At 57.8% G+C, this 6,000-nt stretch overlaps 1 pseudogene; it reads right to left on the bottom strand.

The window, feature by feature from the left end:
* Positions 1 to 1,809: 1,809 nt before the first annotated feature.
* LOC140708713 (sphingomyelin phosphodiesterase 4-like) lies at positions 1,810 to 4,542 on the bottom strand (annotated as a pseudogene).
* Between the last annotated feature and the right edge of the window lie 1,458 nt (positions 4,543 to 6,000).

Below are 6,000 nucleotides of genomic sequence, written 5' to 3' on the forward strand. Positions count from 1 at the left end.
GCAGATGAGAACTTCACACTGCTGAAGTGTGGTGGCCTTTCATAGGTGCGGGTGCAGCGTCGCTGGAGGGTGTGCTCCTGTCACCTCCCAAGCCCAAGGGTCGGGCTGTGTGGCAAGTACCCCCAGCCTGCTCTGAACACAGTGGTCAATACCATCAGGGCTGCTGCAGCTTCCTCACTTAGCAGCCTCATGTCTGAGACATAGAGAACATAGCCCAGGGCAAGGAGCAGTGCCAAGGAGGGCCCAATTCAAAACAGGCCTCAAAGAAGGCCAGCAGCAGCCAGAGCATCATCCAGTAGCTACCCAGGAGGTGCAGGCTGAACCTGGAGTCATGGGAGTGGCTGGCAGCCAATCTGTAACCATGGGGCTTACCAGGTGCCTGCTGGCCAGCGCAGGCTCGTGAGATGGTAGACAAACTTGCTGAGGAAGTCGTCCTAGGAATGCAGTCACCCAACATCTGGTCTGCAAACTGATGCACCTCAGGCCTCAGGACAACAGCACCCCACCCCAACAGGCCACCCTGGGACTGCACCCTGGGCAGGAGCATCCAGAATCCTCTGAAGAAGCCAGGCTCGTTCTGCCCAGTCATTGCAGTTGACGGCAGATAACCACCAGAAGAGCACACAGACCAAGCTGGCAGTCTGGTAGCCTAAGATGGACTGCAGCTCTGGGTTCCCCTGGTACTAAAATTTCAAACCTTGGCAGCACATTGACGATCTAGAAACCCAGGCTACAGGGACAGGTCAGAGAAAACAGCTCACACACAACTGAGAGGAGCGGAGCTGCCTCTGCTACAGAGGAGGAGGGAGCTGGGGACAGGTCAGGGCCCAGCCCATACACCTCTGGGACAGGGACCTCTCAGCTGCTACTGACACAGGTCTGGGAGAATGAGTTCATCCCCACTTGTGATGCAGTCGAGGAGCTACTGCTTTTCATTCTCATCCTGGGTGGTGCCCGAGGCGAGTGTGAAGTGTGTGGGCTGCACTTCACTGAGTTGCCAGAGAGAAGCGGCTCTGCCCTGAGCATCAAGGTGAAGGGAGGGGAGCGGTGTTCACCCCACGGGCCTGTAACAGTGCCAACAAGGTGATGGGGGTGTGGCACTGGCTCCCTCTGAGTGGGGCCTGGGACTGGCACTTGGCTGACAACAGGCTGAGGGGGAGCGAATCCTTTGAGGAAGGGGACACTGATGGCTATGGGTGGAGCAGTCCCCATAGTTTGTACTGGAAATACCTGTTGCAGGTACTCCAGGGCTGCCTGCAGGTACTCATGTCTGTCTGCTGGACACCATCCTGGCCTATCTCGTCTAGGTCGTTGGCTGGATAAGAGCCGTTGGGGTTTATGGGGCCAAAGCCCAGTCACGACAGGCAGGAGCAGCTGTAGGGTGCGCTCCACACTGGTCCAAGATGGACTTGACCATGTGCTTGGCCTGCATGATATACTGAGCAAGGCGCAGGGCCTGTGAGGGAGGTGTAGGCAGGTCACTGACAGACTGGCCTGTGCTGCCACCCAGGCAGGCCGGCTGGGCGCCCCAAGACAAATGTGCAGCCAGACCGCTGAGTGCCAGGAGGAGCGGCTTCTGCCAGGGGACTTTTAAAGACTAAAGGATGATCTTCTGAATGTTAAATTTTCCAAACACCACTGCCTTTGTTATCAGGAAAAATCAGACTTTACTGAAAGCGGGAAAGGAGACATAGCCTGAACTCTAAGCCCAACCTTGGCCTTTCCCACCAAAACAGAGCACTCTTTTGGGGGGGGGGGGGGAGGGCGGTGGGCTGTTCAGCCCCATGACTCCAGGGTTCCTGAGGATGGTCACTGGTGACCACTCAACAGGATGTGGGCCTCTGGCACAAACATCAGAGAGTGCTTACAGTCCTGGTCCTCCAGGCTGTAGACGTGACCTCTGGCAGCCACAGTGACAGGAAACTGCTGGTGAACGTGGGGGCCGTGAAGAGTCAGTGCTGGTGGTGGAGAGGTGACAAGCTCTGGCTCCAGGAACAGCTGCTCACCCGGAAGGCCGGAGATGAACCTGCTGCCCACTTCTGGGGGCACAGAGTACCTGGCTGCTGCCTGCAAACTTCTGGGTTGCCCCTGAGGCATCTGGGGAGCCATGACTCAGGGGTGTTCTCCTGAGGCTCTGGCTCATAGCGTTTCCCATGCAGTAGGTGGCTGACATTGGGAGGGTGGGTGGGGTAGTTGAGAGGGTGGGTGGGGTAGTTGGTGGCTCACAGAGCCTCCAGCAGTGTTTGCGGGTGGCAAACACCAGGAGGAGTGACAGAAACCAAAGTCCAACCCAGTCAGGATGAACACACAGCAGTGACCTGGCTCACTGTGACCTGAGGCAGCTGCCATGAGTCATCAGGGAGAAAGTGGGGCTGCAGCTTGGACTGTGCAGCTCCCATCTATGGGCACACCTGCAGTTCCTCGCTCAGTGCCTGGTGGCTGCAGGGCAGGCGGGGGTCCAGCCAGTCTCACACTTCACGTTGCAGATGTGTCCCAGGAGTCTCCACAGCACCCTTTGCTGGGGCCCACTTTGAGCACGTGGTTCCCTTCTGGAGACTTGCCACCCCACCAGCTAAGGTCCTGGCCTGGTCTGGCTGGGTCAGGGTCTGCCAGACTGGCCCAGGCTGAGGACTTTCCTGTATTACCTTGGCCAGGTTGGGCTGGGCGAAGACTACGACTACTCAGAACTTCATGAGTGCATGTTTGGGGCTGACCAAGTCTGTGCAGAGCTCGCGGTTCAAGAAGACCAGGAATGGCTTTGTATACAATACATCATCAGATTCTCCTGGACAAAGGGTGCCCTGGGGACTGAAGTGGCAATTTGGGATCAGCCCCCTCGCTGCATCCAGGCAGGGACTGCACCACTCCATGCCCCTAAGACCACTGCTCATCCTTGTGCTTCCAGACTCCCTGGCCAAGGTGATAAGATGTCATAGATGATAGCTCAGAGGGCTGTGGGTGGGCACGGAGGGCAGGCCAGAGGCAGGTGACACCCAGGCCCTTTGAGGACACTGCATTCTTAGGAAGGCTGAGGCCCTTTTGCAAGAGGACTGAGGCCGCCATGACAGAGGCTGGCTCAGAACCTGTGGGGGCCAAGGGACCATCCCCCGGAGGATCCAAAGGGGAAGGGCTTGGGCAAGAAGGGAAGAGGTCAGTGGACACACCAGGTGCCACGTTAGCCTGGAAGTCTGCCATGAGGATCAAGCAGGAGATGAGGGCAAGACGGCCACTGCTCTGCGCTCTGTGCAGGTGAGGGTCAAGGGATAGTTTGGGTGGTGGTGAACGTTTATCTGGATCAGAAGGGGGAGGGGACAGGGCAGAATGGATCACCGGTGGGCTGCTTCCCTGAGAAAGCAGTTTTAGGGCCTGCTAAGGTTGAGTCTAGGAAGGGCTGGTCTGTGCACCACTAGGGAAGGCCTGGGAGAAGAGAGGCCACTGGGACCAGGGCCAGGCTGACCCCAGAATAGGCCGCTGGCTTGGTTTCCTGACCCACAGGAGCAACATCCATCCCCAGGAGCCAGTGGCATGACTGTGAGGAGAGGGGGCTGAGGCTTATTTCTCCAACACACACCGGGAGTCAGTGGGACTGTCACTGCCCGGAACCTGCTTGTCAGGGAGCATACTGCCATGGCTGCAGGTAGGTCAGCCACATCTCCAGGACCTGTGGGAGCGGGTGTGAGCTGAGGGCCCAGTGGCTGGGGGCCAAATCTGGTGGCCTGGAGTCCGTGTCCCAGCTGGCAGCTGGGTGGGGCTGGCTCTTCCTCCATCCCCCAGAGGGTGCAGGAGAGATGTGCACAACCCTGTGAGGTTTGGCTCTGTTGCTGGCCCCTTAGGAGCCAGGGCCATGGGTGGGCTTTTCCCAGCCCAAGGGGCTCAGTGCTCCCTGGACAAGTAAGGGTAGGAACCTGCCTGGCACCAGAAAGGTGGGACAGGGCAGGGCTTTCCTGTGCCTGAGGGTTTGCTTTGGAAACTAAAACGGAACCATGTGGCCCTCCAACAGCCCCCTCTTCTCCACCTCCTCTATACTTGTTCTCATTTGCTACAGGGGACCGTTCTCATGAGGATACACAGAGAACACAGACACGTGACGGGGACAACACTCAGTTATGAATAATGTGTCCAGGGGCCAGCGGGCAAAGCAATGCTGTAGGAAAAGGTCAAGTTTCTGCTGGACAAACCTTGGGACAGGGCCTTACAGAAAATAGGGTCACCTGCTGCTTGCCCGGTAAGGAGGCCCTGCTCACAGATGAGCCCAGGGCTCCCATCAACGAGGGTCAGCTCTGACAGGGGAGAGCACTGGGGATCTCCAGGGGGTCAGAGTTGGCTTCAGCCCCTATTTCTTAGAGGAAGAAACCCAAGGTTCAGAGAGACCAGCGAACATCCCAAGGAGAGACAGCACACACGCGGCTGAGACAGTGCAGCTCCCACTTGCACCTCATCTCAGTCCTGTCAGTCTTAGGCAAACAACCCACTTTGGTGGGCCTGGAGTCGGCCACACCAGCTCTTCTGATAGGGGTAGGGAGGAGCTAGAGATGGCAGCATGATGGGGCCTCTGGCCAGTCCCGCAAGAGAGGCTCTGGGAGCCCGCTGGTCAGGGTGATAAGGCACTTGTCTAGCCTTCCAGAGGCCTCAGGTGCTCTGTGAGCAGGAGGGGACTGCTGTTCCCCCTGGGGTGAGATCCTTGTAGGCAATAGCTGAGGAGGGGAAAGCAGAAGAGATAGCAGTGGCGGGAACAAGGGCCACCCACCCTTTGAACTCCTCCAGGGACCTGGTGGCATGGGAGTGGGTGAGGTCTGCTCTGGCTTCAGGCTGTTTCTGAAAGCATGCAGGTGGTTCAGCAGCAGGCACACCAGCAGTGCTCCTCAGTGGGCCTGAACCATTGTTAGGTGGAGGAGGAAGGGTCAGGGTTGGGAAGGGCTGCTGACCCATAGCATTCAGCCTCTGGGTCTGACCACATCCCGCCCCAGGCTGGTGACTTTGCTTCCCCACAGGGAGCATGAGCCAGGCCAAGAGTGGGACCAGCTTCTGGGGTACCACTGTGCCTGGCACTCAGTGGACGTGCCTTGCACTGCTTGGTCTGAACTACGACCAGCTTGTGGTAGGGAAGTACTTGGTCCAATATCCACACAGCCCACCCTGTGGAGGGCTCACTACACACATCTGCAGGGGACCTCCTAGCTCTGCTTCTACACTGCTGTGCACCCGCAGTGGGTGACACAGGCCACAGTTCCCCAGGCTGTGCCCTTGGGCACTGCTTGATCCTCAGGGTAGGAGAAGGCCAGCATCATCCCCAATCTCTGGATCCAGGGTCTCCCACCGGCCCCCCAAATGTGTACAAAAAGCACAGGGAACCCAGGCGCGGTGCCTCAGACGTGTAATTCCAGCACTTTGGGAGGCTGAGGTGGGAAGAGCACCAAGGCCCGCAGTTTGAAATTAGCCTGGGTAATACAGGGACACCTTGTCTCTACAACAAATTGTTAAAAGTGAGCTGGGGGTGGTGGTGCACACCTGTAGTCCTAGTGACAGGAGGCTAGGGTGAGAGGACGACTTGAACCCAGGGGTTCATGACTGCAGTGAGCCAGGATCGTGCCCCTGCACTCCAGCCTGGGCCACAGAGTAAGACCCTGTTCAAAAATAACCCCGTGGCTTCACTTCTCTCCCCAATTCTTTCCACCTCCTACTCTTCCTGGACACAGCCAGACAAGGGCTCAGTCCAGTAGAAGCCCTGGGCATCACTCTGTTGCCGATGAATTTGTGGTCAGGAAAACCCTCAGAGGAGCACAGTCAAGCATGTAGGCCAAACTATTACAACCTACAAGCAGGGTCCTGGAGACCTAGCCTGAGAGGAAAGCCTTTGTGCTGACCATGGACTTTTGGTTGCTCAGTATTGCAAAGGCAGGTGGGAGCATCCAGTGGATGAGAGCAGGGGACTGGGGCACTGAGGGCAGGACGCTGAGTGTGAGTGGACGTGCTCTCCACGTTTGTCCCCCAGCCCTTTGG

This window comes from Chlorocebus sabaeus, chromosome 16, assembly GCF_047675955.1.
Source record: "Chlorocebus sabaeus isolate Y175 chromosome 16, mChlSab1.0.hap1, whole genome shotgun sequence".
Lineage (NCBI taxonomy): Eukaryota > Metazoa > Chordata > Mammalia > Primates > Cercopithecidae > Chlorocebus > Chlorocebus sabaeus.